The sequence below is a fragment of the Cydia fagiglandana genome, chromosome 27 (assembly GCF_963556715.1).
Source record: "Cydia fagiglandana chromosome 27, ilCydFagi1.1, whole genome shotgun sequence".
Taxonomy (NCBI): domain Eukaryota; kingdom Metazoa; phylum Arthropoda; class Insecta; order Lepidoptera; family Tortricidae; genus Cydia; species Cydia fagiglandana.
The window spans coordinates 9,407,902-9,420,257 of NC_085958.1; the positions used below are offsets into that span (position 1 = coordinate 9,407,902).

At 67.9% G+C, this 12,356-nt stretch overlaps 1 protein-coding gene across 1 annotated transcript in view; it reads right to left on the bottom strand.

Moving 5' to 3' along the window:
• The window catches only part of LOC134677885 (26S proteasome non-ATPase regulatory subunit 13), a 47,410-nt gene continuing 35,054 nt past the window's right edge, over positions 1–12,356 (bottom strand). The window contains exon 9 of the mRNA XM_063536326.1: positions 1–112. The gene's annotated coding sequence lies outside the window, so the exon portion shown is untranslated. The remainder of the gene's footprint in view (positions 113–12,356) is intronic.

Consider the following 12,356-nt stretch of genomic DNA (forward strand, 5'->3'; position numbering starts at 1 on the left):
TTATGTTGTTTTGTTATTTTTATAGCAACATGACATTTAGTCGGGTTTAATACAAATACATTAATCTATGGGTAATATTAATAGCGGGGACTCTCGAAGAGCAGCTGCTAATCTGGAACAATACATTGATGTTAAATACGTATTTTGTTTTTATTTTAATTTTATACAAATCATATAAAAAGGAATAAAAAGGTGGATTGTCTATATGTTTATGTTATGTAGATTTTTTAGGTTATAGGTAAAAAGTATATCATATCGTTAACATGTTTGTTAAATTTGTAAACCGGGTATATTTTAAGCTAATTTACAGTCGGAAGTCGCCCGGAACGTGTGAGTGCGTCATCTCCTAGAGTAGGGTATTTGACTACTAGTCAAATCAGTTTCTTTTTCCGAACTGTCAAAATGATTTTGCTACTATGGAATTTATATGAAACACTAGCACGTGACGTCACAATCAAATTACCTACTCTTTATAACTGCTGTCTACGTTTCTCTATTCATCTTTTGGCGACTTATTTCATGTTTTGTGTAAGATAATTTACTTTTCACCACACCAGCTCGGAAAGAATTACTTTGCACTTCAAAATCGAATAGCAAAGTTGCATTTTATCCACATGTGAGGCAAAGTAATCAAATGCAAATTTTGAGTTGTTTTCTTATGTTTGCTGGTAGAATTGACTTTTAAATGATGATTTTGGATGATAAGTATTTAATAACATTCATGATTTGGTTTGATTTTGTTTGATATTTTACATTTAATATTTGCTTCGGGTCGGTGTGGTGAAAAATTTTGTGTTTCACTCGGGGGCAAATTTTGTTTAATCCTCGTGCTTTGAAACCCTCGCAACGCTCAAGATTCCATTTTTCGAACCACTACAGACAGTACATACCTAGAGCGTGAGCAGGTCGGGCTGCGCGCCGAGCAGGTCGGCGGCGGCTCGGGCGGCGGCGCGCCACGTGTCGAGGCGGGCGGCCAGCGCGGCGGCCGCACAGTAGACAGTAGTGTATCTCACCTAGAGCGTGAGCAGGTCGGGCTGCGCGCCGAGCAGGTCGGCGGCGGCTCGGGCGGCGGCGCGCCACGTGTCGAGGCGGGCGGCCAGCGCGGCGGCCGCACAGTAGACAGTAGTGTATCTCACCTAGAGCGTGAGCAGGTCGGGCTGCGCGCCGAGCAGGTCGGCGGCGGCTCGGGCGGCGGCGCGCCACGTGTCGAGGCGGGCGGCCAGCGCGGCGGCCGCACAGTAGACAGTAGTGTATCTCACCTAGAGCGTGAGCAGGTCGGGCTGCGCGCCGAGCAGGTCGGCGGCGGCTCGGGCGGCGGCGCGCCACGTGTCGAGGCGGGCGGCCAGCGCGGCGGCCGCACAGTAGACAGTAGTGTATCTCACCTAGAGCGTGAGCAGGTCGGGCTGCGCGCCGAGCAGGTCGGCGGCGGCTCGGGCGGCGGCGCGCCACGTGTCGAGGCGGGCGGCCAGCGCGGCGGCCGCACAGTAGACAGTAGTGTATCTCACCTAGAGCGTGAGCAGGTCGGGCTGCGCGCCGAGCAGGTCGGCGGCGGCTCGGGCGGCGGCGCGCCACGTGTCGAGGCGGGCGGCCAGCGCGGCGGCCGCACAGTAGACAGTAGTGTATCTCACCTAGAGCGTGAGCAGGTCGGGCTGCGCGCCGAGCAGGTCGGCGGCGGCTCGGGCGGCGGCGCGCCACGTGTCGAGGCGGGCGGCCAGCGCGGCGGCCGCACAGTAGACAGTAGTGTATCTCACCTAGAGCGTGAGCAGGTCGGGCTGCGCGCCGAGCAGGTCGGCGGCGGCTCGGGCGGCGGCGCGCCACGTGTCGAGGCGGGCGGCCAGCGCGGCGGCCGCACAGTAGACAGTAGTGTATCTCACCTAGAGCGTGAGCAGGTCGGGCTGCGCGCCGAGCAGGTCGGCGGCGGCTCGGGCGGCGGCGCGCCACGTGTCGAGGCGGGCGGCCAGCGCGGCGGCCGCACAGTAGACAGTAGTGTATCTCACCTAGAGCGTGAGCAGGTCGGGCTGCGCGCCGAGCAGGTCGGCGGCGGCTCGGGCGGCGGCGCGCCACGTGTCGAGGCGGGCGGCCAGCGCGGCGGCCGCACAGTAGACAGTAGTGTATCTCACCTAGAGCGTGAGCAGGTCGGGCTGCGCGCCGAGCAGGTCGGCGGCGGCTCGGGCGGCGGCGCGCCACGTGTCGAGGCGGGCGGCCAGCGCGGCGGCCGCACAGTAGACAGTAGTGTATCTCACCTAGAGCGTGAGCAGGTCGGGCTGCGCGCCGAGCAGGTCGGCGGCGGCTCGGGCGGCGGCGCGCCACGTGTCGAGGCGGGCGGCCAGCGCGGCGGCCGCACAGTAGACAGTAGTGTATCTCACCTAGAGCGTGAGCAGGTCGGGCTGCGCGCCGAGCAGGTCGGCGGCGGCTCGGGCGGCGGCGCGCCACGTGTCGAGGCGGGCGGCCAGCGCGGCGGCCGCACAGTAGACAGTAGTGTATCTCACCTAGAGCGTGAGCAGGTCGGGCTGCGCGCCGAGCAGGTCGGCGGCGGCTCGGGCGGCGGCGCGCCACGTGTCGAGGCGGGCGGCCAGCGCGGCGGCCGCACAGTAGACAGTAGTGTATCTCACCTAGAGCGTGAGCAGGTCGGGCTGCGCGCCGAGCAGGTCGGCGGCGGCTCGGGCGGCGGCGCGCCACGTGTCGAGGCGGGCGGCGAGCGCGGCGGCCGCACAGTAGACAGTAGTGTATCTCACCTAGAGCGTGAGCAGGTCGGGCTGCGCGCCGAGCAGGTCGGCGGCGGCTCGGGCGGCGGCGCGCCACGTGTCGAGGCGGGCGGCCAGCGCGGCGGCCGCACAGTAGACAGTAGTGTATCTCACCTAGAGCGTGAGCAGGTCGGGCTGCGCGCCGAGCAGGTCGGCGGCGGCTCGGGCGGCGGCGCGCCACGTGTCGAGGCGGGCGGCCAGCGCGGCGGCCGCACAGTAGACAGTAGTGTATCTCACCTAGAGCGTGAGCAGGTCGGGCTGCGCGCCGAGCAGGTCGGCGGCGGCTCGGGCGGCGGCGCGCCACGTGTCGAGGCGGGCGGCCAGCGCGGCGGCCGCACAGTAGACAGTAGTGTATCTCACCTAGAGCGTGAGCAGGTCGGGCTGCGCGCCGAGCAGGTCGGCGGCGGCTCGGGCGGCGGCGCGCCACGTGTCGAGGCGGGCGGCCAGCGCGGCGGCCGCACAGTAGACAGTAGTGTATCTCACCTAGAGCGTGAGCAGGTCGGGCTGCGCGCCGAGCAGGTCGGCGGCGGCTCGGGCGGCGGCGCGCCACGTGTCGAGGCGGGCGGCCAGCGCGGCGGCCGCACAGTAGACAGTAGTGTATCTCACCTAGAGCGTGAGCAGGTCGGGCTGCGCGCCGAGCAGGTCGGCGGCGGCTCGGGCGGCGGCGCGCCACGTGTCGAGGCGGGCGGCCAGCGCGGCGGCCGCACAGTAGACAGTAGTGTATCTCACCTAGAGCGTGAGCAGGTCGGGCTGCGCGCCGAGCAGGTCGGCGGCGGCTCGGGCGGCGGCGCGCCACGTGTCGAGGCGGGCGGCCAGCGCGGCGGCCGCACAGTAGACAGTAGTGTATCTCACCTAGAGCGTGAGCAGGTCGGGCTGCGCGCCGAGCAGGTCGGCGGCGGCTCGGGCGGCGGCGCGCCACGTGTCGAGGCGGGCGGCCAGCGCGGCGGCCGCACAGTAGACAGTAGTGTATCTCACCTAGAGCGTGAGCAGGTCGGGCTGCGCGCCGAGCAGGTCGGCGGCGGCTCGGGCGGCGGCGCGCCACGTGTCGAGGCGGGCGGCCAGCGCGGCGGCCGCACAGTAGACAGTAGTGTATCTCACCTAGAGCGTGAGCAGGTCGGGCTGCGCGCCGAGCAGGTCGGCGGCGGCTCGGGCGGCGGCGCGCCACGTGTCGAGGCGGGCGGCCAGCGCGGCGGCCGCACAGTAGACAGTAGTGTATCTCACCTAGAGCGTGAGCAGGTCGGGCTGCGCGCCGAGCAGGTCGGCGGCGGCTCGGGCGGCGGCGCGCCACGTGTCGAGGCGGGCGGCCAGCGCGGCGGCCGCACAGTAGACAGTAGTGTATCTCACCTAGAGCGTGAGCAGGTCGGGCTGCGCGCCGAGCAGGTCGGCGGCGGCTCGGGCGGCGGCGCGCCACGTGTCGAGGCGGGCGGCCAGCGCGGCGGCCGCACAGTAGACAGTAGTGTATCTCACCTAGAGCGTGAGCAGGTCGGGCTGCGCGCCGAGCAGGTCGGCGGCGGCTCGGGCGGCGGCGCGCCACGTGTCGAGGCGGGCGGCCAGCGCGGCGGCCGCACAGTAGACAGTAGTGTATCTCACCTAGAGCGTGAGCAGGTCGGGCTGCGCGCCGAGCAGGTCGGCGGCGGCTCGGGCGGCGGCGCGCCACGTGTCGAGGCGGGCGGCCAGCGCGGCGGCCGCACAGTAGACAGTAGTGTATCTCACCTAGACGTGCGCGCCGACCTAAAATTTGCCGGCGGCGGCGCGCCGGCTTTTTTGGTCGGCGCGGCGCGGCGGCGCCGGCGTGTGGCAAGTTTTTTCATTTAGGTATTACCTACTAAAAACTGCAAAAATTAACTATCTATAGTTTTTCACTAGCATTATACTTACGCACACGCTGTTCTTGTACATATCCCCGATTCTAACATACATTTTTTTTTAAACAAAAGGGGGTGGCTGTCTTCCGGCTAGCCACCCCAAACCACTTTTTGTAAGTTTTTTTTGGTCTAGATAGCAAGATATTCGTTAGTTCATGATTGTTCAGGCATTATAGAATCGTTAGGGCCCCGATTCCTTAATTTTTTTTTATTTTTTCAAAGTGGGGTGCCTGTCTTCACGCTAACCACCCCACCCCCAAATCAGCCAAATTAACTAGGTATGTCCCAGATTATATAATAGTTCTTACGAACAGATACTTATCTCTCAAACAAAACGCAAATACCTACCGTTTTGATACCTACACAAAAATACAATGGAGTGACCTTCAACGCGCCGCTCCCCGCACCGCGCGCACCGGCACAACACTAGGGTTGCTGACGCTTAGAAATGATAAATAAATACCTACTTAAACAGCGGAGTGAAATAAAAGGAAAGCTAAATCTTAAATTATACCTAATATTCCGATTATGCGTTAGTGTTTGCGAAATAGTCATTTTAAAAGGTCATATGTCCCTGCAGTAACCGCAGTGTTTACGCCGTTTTATAAACCGCGCAATAATCCCAGCAAGAATTAGTATTAAAACTTCGTGTTATTTAAAACCACATAGAGATTAATGTTACACAATAAAGAAAAATAATAGAAACCCCATGAATACAGGTAATTAATTATAAGTTAACCAGAGTAAAAATAAGTTGGCACTTTCCGGTGTAAAGTTAACTTACTGTCGTTAAAATAAACATTTACCAAAATAAATTAAAAATTTGCTACCTATTTCAAATAGATAGATATCTAAAACTATACATTTGTCATACATAATAAACATTACATGTTTAATTAAAGAAATTCAATAGTAGGTAGGTACCTACTACGTAGCTTGTAACTATCGTAAAAATCGACAGTGCGGCGCGCGGTGACGTGCGTACGTGAGCGCGTGTGGCAACCAACTGGCTTGTTTTTCTACCGTGAACGGGAGCAGATTCGTAGGTATAAATCCGAGCTCGCGCGGAGAGTTCCATAGGCCTGACTATGTGAATTCATCGGACGACGTTAGTTCACGTTTGTTCAGGCATTAAAATCGTTAGAATCTCATTAGATTTGCCATAAAAAAATAAAATCGAAAAATTCATATATATGGCCGTGCATCGGCGCGCCGAGTGGATGAGCCGGCGGCGGCGGCGCGTATGAATGGCGGCGCGGCGCGGCGGCGCCGGCGCGGCGCGCACGTCTAATCTCACCTAGAGCGTGAGCAGGTCGGGCTGCGCGCCGAGCAGGTCGGCGGCGGCTCGGGCGGCGGCGCGCCACGTGTCGAGGCGGGCGGCCAGCGCGGCGGCCGCACAGTAGACAGTAGTGTATCTCACCTAGAGCGTGAGCAGGTCGGGCTGCGCGCCGAGCAGGTCGGCGGCGGCTCGGGCGGCGGCGCGCCACGTGTCGAGGCGGGCGGCCAGCGCGGCGGCCGCACAGTAGACAGTAGTGTATCTCACCTAGAGCGTGAGCAGGTCGGGCTGCGCGCCGAGCAGGTCGGCGGCGGCTCGGGCGGCGGCGCGCCACGTGTCGAGGCGGGCGGCCAGCGCGGCGGCCGCACAGTAGACAGTAGTGTATCTCACCTAGAGCGTGAGCAGGTCGGGCTGCGCGCCGAGCAGGTCGGCGGCGGCTCGGGCGGCGGCGCGCCACGTGTCGAGGCGGGCGGCCAGCGCGGCGGCCGCACAGTAGACAGTAGTGTATCTCACCTAGAGCGTGAGCAGGTCGGGCTGCGCGCCGAGCAGGTCGGCGGCGGCTCGGGCGGCGGCGCGCCACGTGTCGAGGCGGGCGGCCAGCGCGGCGGCCGCACAGTAGACAGTAGTGTATCTCACCTAGAGCGTGAGCAGGTCGGGCTGCGCGCCGAGCAGGTCGGCGGCGGCTCGGGCGGCGGCGCGCCACGTGTCGAGGCGGGCGGCCAGCGCGGCGGCCGCACAGTAGACAGTAGTGTATCTCACCTAGAGCGTGAGCAGGTCGGGCTGCGCGCCGAGCAGGTCGGCGGCGGCTCGGGCGGCGGCGCGCCACGTGTCGAGGCGGGCGGCCAGCGCGGCGGCCGCACAGTAGACAGTAGTGTATCTCACCTAGAGCGTGAGCAGGTCGGGCTGCGCGCCGAGCAGGTCGGCGGCGGCTCGGGCGGCGGCGCGCCACGTGTCGAGGCGGGCGGCCAGCGCGGCGGCCGCACAGTAGACAGTAGTGTATCTCACCTAGAGCGTGAGCAGGTCGGGCTGCGCGCCGAGCAGGTCGGCGGCGGCTCGGGCGGCGGCGCGCCACGTGTCGAGGCGGGCGGCCAGCGCGGCGGCCGCACAGTAGACAGTAGTGTATCTCACCTAGAGCGTGAGCAGGTCGGGCTGCGCGCCGAGCAGGTCGGCGGCGGCTCGGGCGGCGGCGCGCCACGTGTCGAGGCGGGCGGCCAGCGCGGCGGCCGCACAGTAGACAGTAGTGTATCTCACCTAGAGCGTGAGCAGGTCGGGCTGCGCGCCGAGCAGGTCGGCGGCGGCTCGGGCGGCGGCGCGCCACGTGTCGAGGCGGGCGGCCAGCGCGGCGGCCGCACAGTAGACAGTAGTGTATCTCACCTAGAGCGTGAGCAGGTCGGGCTGCGCGCCGAGCAGGTCGGCGGCGGCTCGGGCGGCGGCGCGCCACGTGTCGAGGCGGGCGGCCAGCGCGGCGGCCGCACAGTAGACAGTAGTGTATCTCACCTAGAGCGTGAGCAGGTCGGGCTGCGCGCCGAGCAGGTCGGCGGCGGCTCGGGCGGCGGCGCGCCACGTGTCGAGGCGGGCGGCCAGCGCGGCGGCCGCACAGTAGACAGTAGTGTATCTCACCTAGAGCGTGAGCAGGTCGGGCTGCGCGCCGAGCAGGTCGGCGGCGGCTCGGGCGGCGGCGCGCCACGTGTCGAGGCGGGCGGCCAGCGCGGCGGCCGCACAGTAGACAGTAGTGTATCTCACCTAGAGCGTGAGCAGGTCGGGCTGCGCGCCGAGCAGGTCGGCGGCGGCTCGGGCGGCGGCGCGCCACGTGTCGAGGCGGGCGGCCAGCGCGGCGGCCGCACAGTAGACAGTAGTGTATCTCACCTAGAGCGTGAGCAGGTCGGGCTGCGCGCCGAGCAGGTCGGCGGCGGCTCGGGCGGCGGCGCGCCACGTGTCGAGGCGGGCGGCCAGCGCGGCGGCCGCACAGTAGACAGTAGTGTATCTCACCTAGAGCGTGAGCAGGTCGGGCTGCGCGCCGAGCAGGTCGGCGGCGGCTCGGGCGGCGGCGCGCCACGTGTCGAGGCGGGCGGCCAGCGCGGCGGCCGCACAGTAGACAGTAGTGTATCTCACCTAGAGCGTGAGCAGGTCGGGCTGCGCGCCGAGCAGGTCGGCGGCGGCTCGGGCGGCGGCGCGCCACGTGTCGAGGCGGGCGGCCAGCGCGGCGGCCGCACAGTAGACAGTAGTGTATCTCACCTAGAGCGTGAGCAGGTCGGGCTGCGCGCCGAGCAGGTCGGCGGCGGCTCGGGCGGCGGCGCGCCACGTGTCGAGGCGGGCGGCCAGCGCGGCGGCCGCACAGTAGACAGTAGTGTATCTCACCTAGAGCGTGAGCAGGTCGGGCTGCGCGCCGAGCAGGTCGGCGGCGGCTCGGGCGGCGGCGCGCCACGTGTCGAGGCGGGCGGCCAGCGCGGCGGCCGCACAGTAGACAGTAGTGTATCTCACCTAGAGCGTGAGCAGGTCGGGCTGCGCGCCGAGCAGGTCGGCGGCGGCTCGGGCGGCGGCGCGCCACGTGTCGAGGCGGGCGGCCAGCGCGGCGGCCGCACAGTAGACAGTAGTGTATCTCACCTAGAGCGTGAGCAGGTCGGGCTGCGCGCCGAGCAGGTCGGCGGCGGCTCGGGCGGCGGCGCGCCACGTGTCGAGGCGGGCGGCCAGCGCGGCGGCCGCACAGTAGACAGTAGTGTATCTCACCTAGAGCGTGAGCAGGTCGGGCTGCGCGCCGAGCAGGTCGGCGGCGGCTCGGGCGGCGGCGCGCCACGTGTCGAGGCGGGCGGCCAGCGCGGCGGCCGCACAGTAGACAGTAGTGTATCTCACCTAGAGCGTGAGCAGGTCGGGCTGCGCGCCGAGCAGGTCGGCGGCGGCTCGGGCGGCGGCGCGCCACGTGTCGAGGCGGGCGGCCAGCGCGGCGGCCGCACAGTAGACAGTAGTGTATCTCACCTAGAGCGTGAGCAGGTCGGGCTGCGCGCCGAGCAGGTCGGCGGCGGCTCGGGCGGCGGCGCGCCACGTGTCGAGGCGGGCGGCCAGCGCGGCGGCCGCACAGTAGACAGTAGTGTATCTCACCTAGAGCGTGAGCAGGTCGGGCTGCGCGCCGAGCAGGTCGGCGGCGGCTCGGGCGGCGGCGCGCCACGTGTCGAGGCGGGCGGCCAGCGCGGCGGCCGCACAGTAGACAGTAGTGTATCTCACCTAGAGCGTGAGCAGGTCGGGCTGCGCGCCGAGCAGGTCGGCGGCGGCTCGGGCGGCGGCGCGCCACGTGTCGAGGCGGGCGGCCAGCGCGGCGGCCGCACAGTAGACAGTAGTGTATCTCACCTAGAGCGTGAGCAGGTCGGGCTGCGCGCCGAGCAGGTCGGCGGCGGCTCGGGCGGCGGCGCGCCACGTGTCGAGGCGGGCGGCCAGCGCGGCGGCCGCACAGTAGACAGTAGTGTATCTCACCTAGAGCGTGAGCAGGTCGGGCTGCGCGCCGAGCAGGTCGGCGGCGGCTCGGGCGGCGGCGCGCCACGTGTCGAGGCGGGCGGCCAGCGCGGCGGCCGCACAGTAGACAGTAGTGTATCTCACCTAGAGCGTGAGCAGGTCGGGCTGCGCGCCGAGCAGGTCGGCGGCGGCTCGGGCGGCGGCGCGCCACGTGTCGAGGCGGGCGGCCAGCGCGGCGGCCGCACAGTAGACAGTAGTGTATCTCACCTAGAGCGTGAGCAGGTCGGGCTGCGCGCCGAGCAGGTCGGCGGCGGCTCGGGCGGCGGCGCGCCACGTGTCGAGGCGGGCGGCCAGCGCGGCGGCCGCACAGTAGACAGTAGTGTATCTCACCTAGAGCGTGAGCAGGTCGGGCTGCGCGCCGAGCAGGTCGGCGGCGGCTCGGGCGGCGGCGCGCCACGTGTCGAGGCGGGCGGCCAGCGCGGCGGCCGCACAGTAGACAGTAGTGTATCTCACCTAGAGCGTGAGCAGGTCGGGCTGCGCGCCGAGCAGGTCGGCGGCGGCTCGGGCGGCGGCGCGCCACGTGTCGAGGCGGGCGGCCAGCGCGGCGGCCGCACAGTAGACAGTAGTGTATCTCACCTAGAGCGTGAGCAGGTCGGGCTGCGCGCCGAGCAGGTCGGCGGCGGCTCGGGCGGCGGCGCGCCACGTGTCGAGGCGGGCGGCCAGCGCGGCGGCCGCACAGTAGACAGTAGTGTATCTCACCTAGAGCGTGAGCAGGTCGGGCTGCGCGCCGAGCAGGTCGGCGGCGGCTCGGGCGGCGGCGCGCCACGTGTCGAGGCGGGCGGCCAGCGCGGCGGCCGCACAGTAGACAGTAGTGTATCTCACCTAGAGCGTGAGCAGGTCGGGCTGCGCGCCGAGCAGGTCGGCGGCGGCTCGGGCGGCGGCGCGCCACGTGTCGAGGCGGGCGGCCAGCGCGGCGGCCGCACAGTAGACAGTAGTGTATCTCACCTAGAGCGTGAGCAGGTCGGGCTGCGCGCCGAGCAGGTCGGCGGCGGCTCGGGCGGCGGCGCGCCACGTGTCGAGGCGGGCGGCCAGCGCGGCGGCCGCACAGTAGACAGTAGTGTATCTCACCTAGAGCGTGAGCAGGTCGGGCTGCGCGCCGAGCAGGTCGGCGGCGGCTCGGGCGGCGGCGCGCCACGTGTCGAGGCGGGCGGCCAGCGCGGCGGCCGCACAGTAGACAGTAGTGTATCTCACCTAGAGCGTGAGCAGGTCGGGCTGCGCGCCGAGCAGGTCGGCGGCGGCTCGGGCGGCGGCGCGCCACGTGTCGAGGCGGGCGGCCAGCGCGGCGGCCGCACAGTAGACAGTAGTGTATCTCACCTAGAGCGTGAGCAGGTCGGGCTGCGCGCCGAGCAGGTCGGCGGCGGCTCGGGCGGCGGCGCGCCACGTGTCGAGGCGGGCGGCCAGCGCGGCGGCCGCACAGTAGACAGTAGTGTATCTCACCTAGAGCGTGAGCAGGTCGGGCTGCGCGCCGAGCAGGTCGGCGGCGGCTCGGGCGGCGGCGCGCCACGTGTCGAGGCGGGCGGCCAGCGCGGCGGCCGCACAGTAGACAGTAGTGTATCTCACCTAGAGCGTGAGCAGGTCGGGCTGCGCGCCGAGCAGGTCGGCGGCGGCTCGGGCGGCGGCGCGCCACGTGTCGAGGCGGGCGGCCAGCGCGGCGGCCGCACAGTAGACAGTAGTGTATCTCACCTAGAGCGTGAGCAGGTCGGGCTGCGCGCCGAGCAGGTCGGCGGCGGCTCGGGCGGCGGCGCGCCACGTGTCGAGGCGGGCGGCCAGCGCGGCGGCCGCACAGTAGACAGTAGTGTATCTCACCTAGAGCGTGAGCAGGTCGGGCTGCGCGCCGAGCAGGTCGGCGGCGGCTCGGGCGGCGGCGCGCCACGTGTCGAGGCGGGCGGCCAGCGCGGCGGCCGCACAGTAGACAGTAGTGTATCTCACCTAGAGCGTGAGCAGGTCGGGCTGCGCGCCGAGCAGGTCGGCGGCGGCTCGGGCGGCGGCGCGCCACGTGTCGAGGCGGGCGGCCAGCGCGGCGGCCGCACAGTAGACAGTAGTGTATCTCACCTAGAGCGTGAGCAGGTCGGGCTGCGCGCCGAGCAGGTCGGCGGCGGCTCGGGCGGCGGCGCGCCACGTGTCGAGGCGGGCGGCCAGCGCGGCGGCCGCACAGTAGACAGTAGTGTATCTCACCTAGAGCGTGAGCAGGTCGGGCTGCGCGCCGAGCAGGTCGGCGGCGGCTCGGGCGGCGGCGCGCCACGTGTCGAGGCGGGCGGCCAGCGCGGCGGCCGCACAGTAGACAGTAGTGTATCTCACCTAGAGCGTGAGCAGGTCGGGCTGCGCGCCGAGCAGGTCGGCGGCGGCTCGGGCGGCGGCGCGCCACGTGTCGAGGCGGGCGGCCAGCGCGGCGGCCGCACAGTAGACAGTAGTGTATCTCACCTAGAGCGTGAGCAGGTCGGGCTGCGCGCCGAGCAGGTCGGCGGCGGCTCGGGCGGCGGCGCGCCACGTGTCGAGGCGGGCGGCCAGCGCGGCGGCCGCACAGTAGACAGTAGTGTATCTCACCTAGAGCGTGAGCAGGTCGGGCTGCGCGCCGAGCAGGTCGGCGGCGGCTCGGGCGGCGGCGCGCCACGTGTCGAGGCGGGCGGCCAGCGCGGCGGCCGCACAGTAGACAGTAGTGTATCTCACCTAGAGCGTGAGCAGGTCGGGCTGCGCGCCGAGCAGGTCGGCGGCGGCTCGGGCGGCGGCGCGCCACGTGTCGAGGCGGGCGGCCAGCGCGGCGGCCGCACAGTAGACAGTAGTGTATCTCACCTAGAGCGTGAGCAGGTCGGGCTGCGCGCCGAGCAGGTCGGCGGCGGCTCGGGCGGCGGCGCGCCACGTGTCGAGGCGGGCGGCCAGCGCGGCGGCCGCACAGTAGACAGTAGTGTATCTCACCTAGAGCGTGAGCAGGTCGGGCTGCGCGCCGAGCAGGTCGGCGGCGGCTCGGGC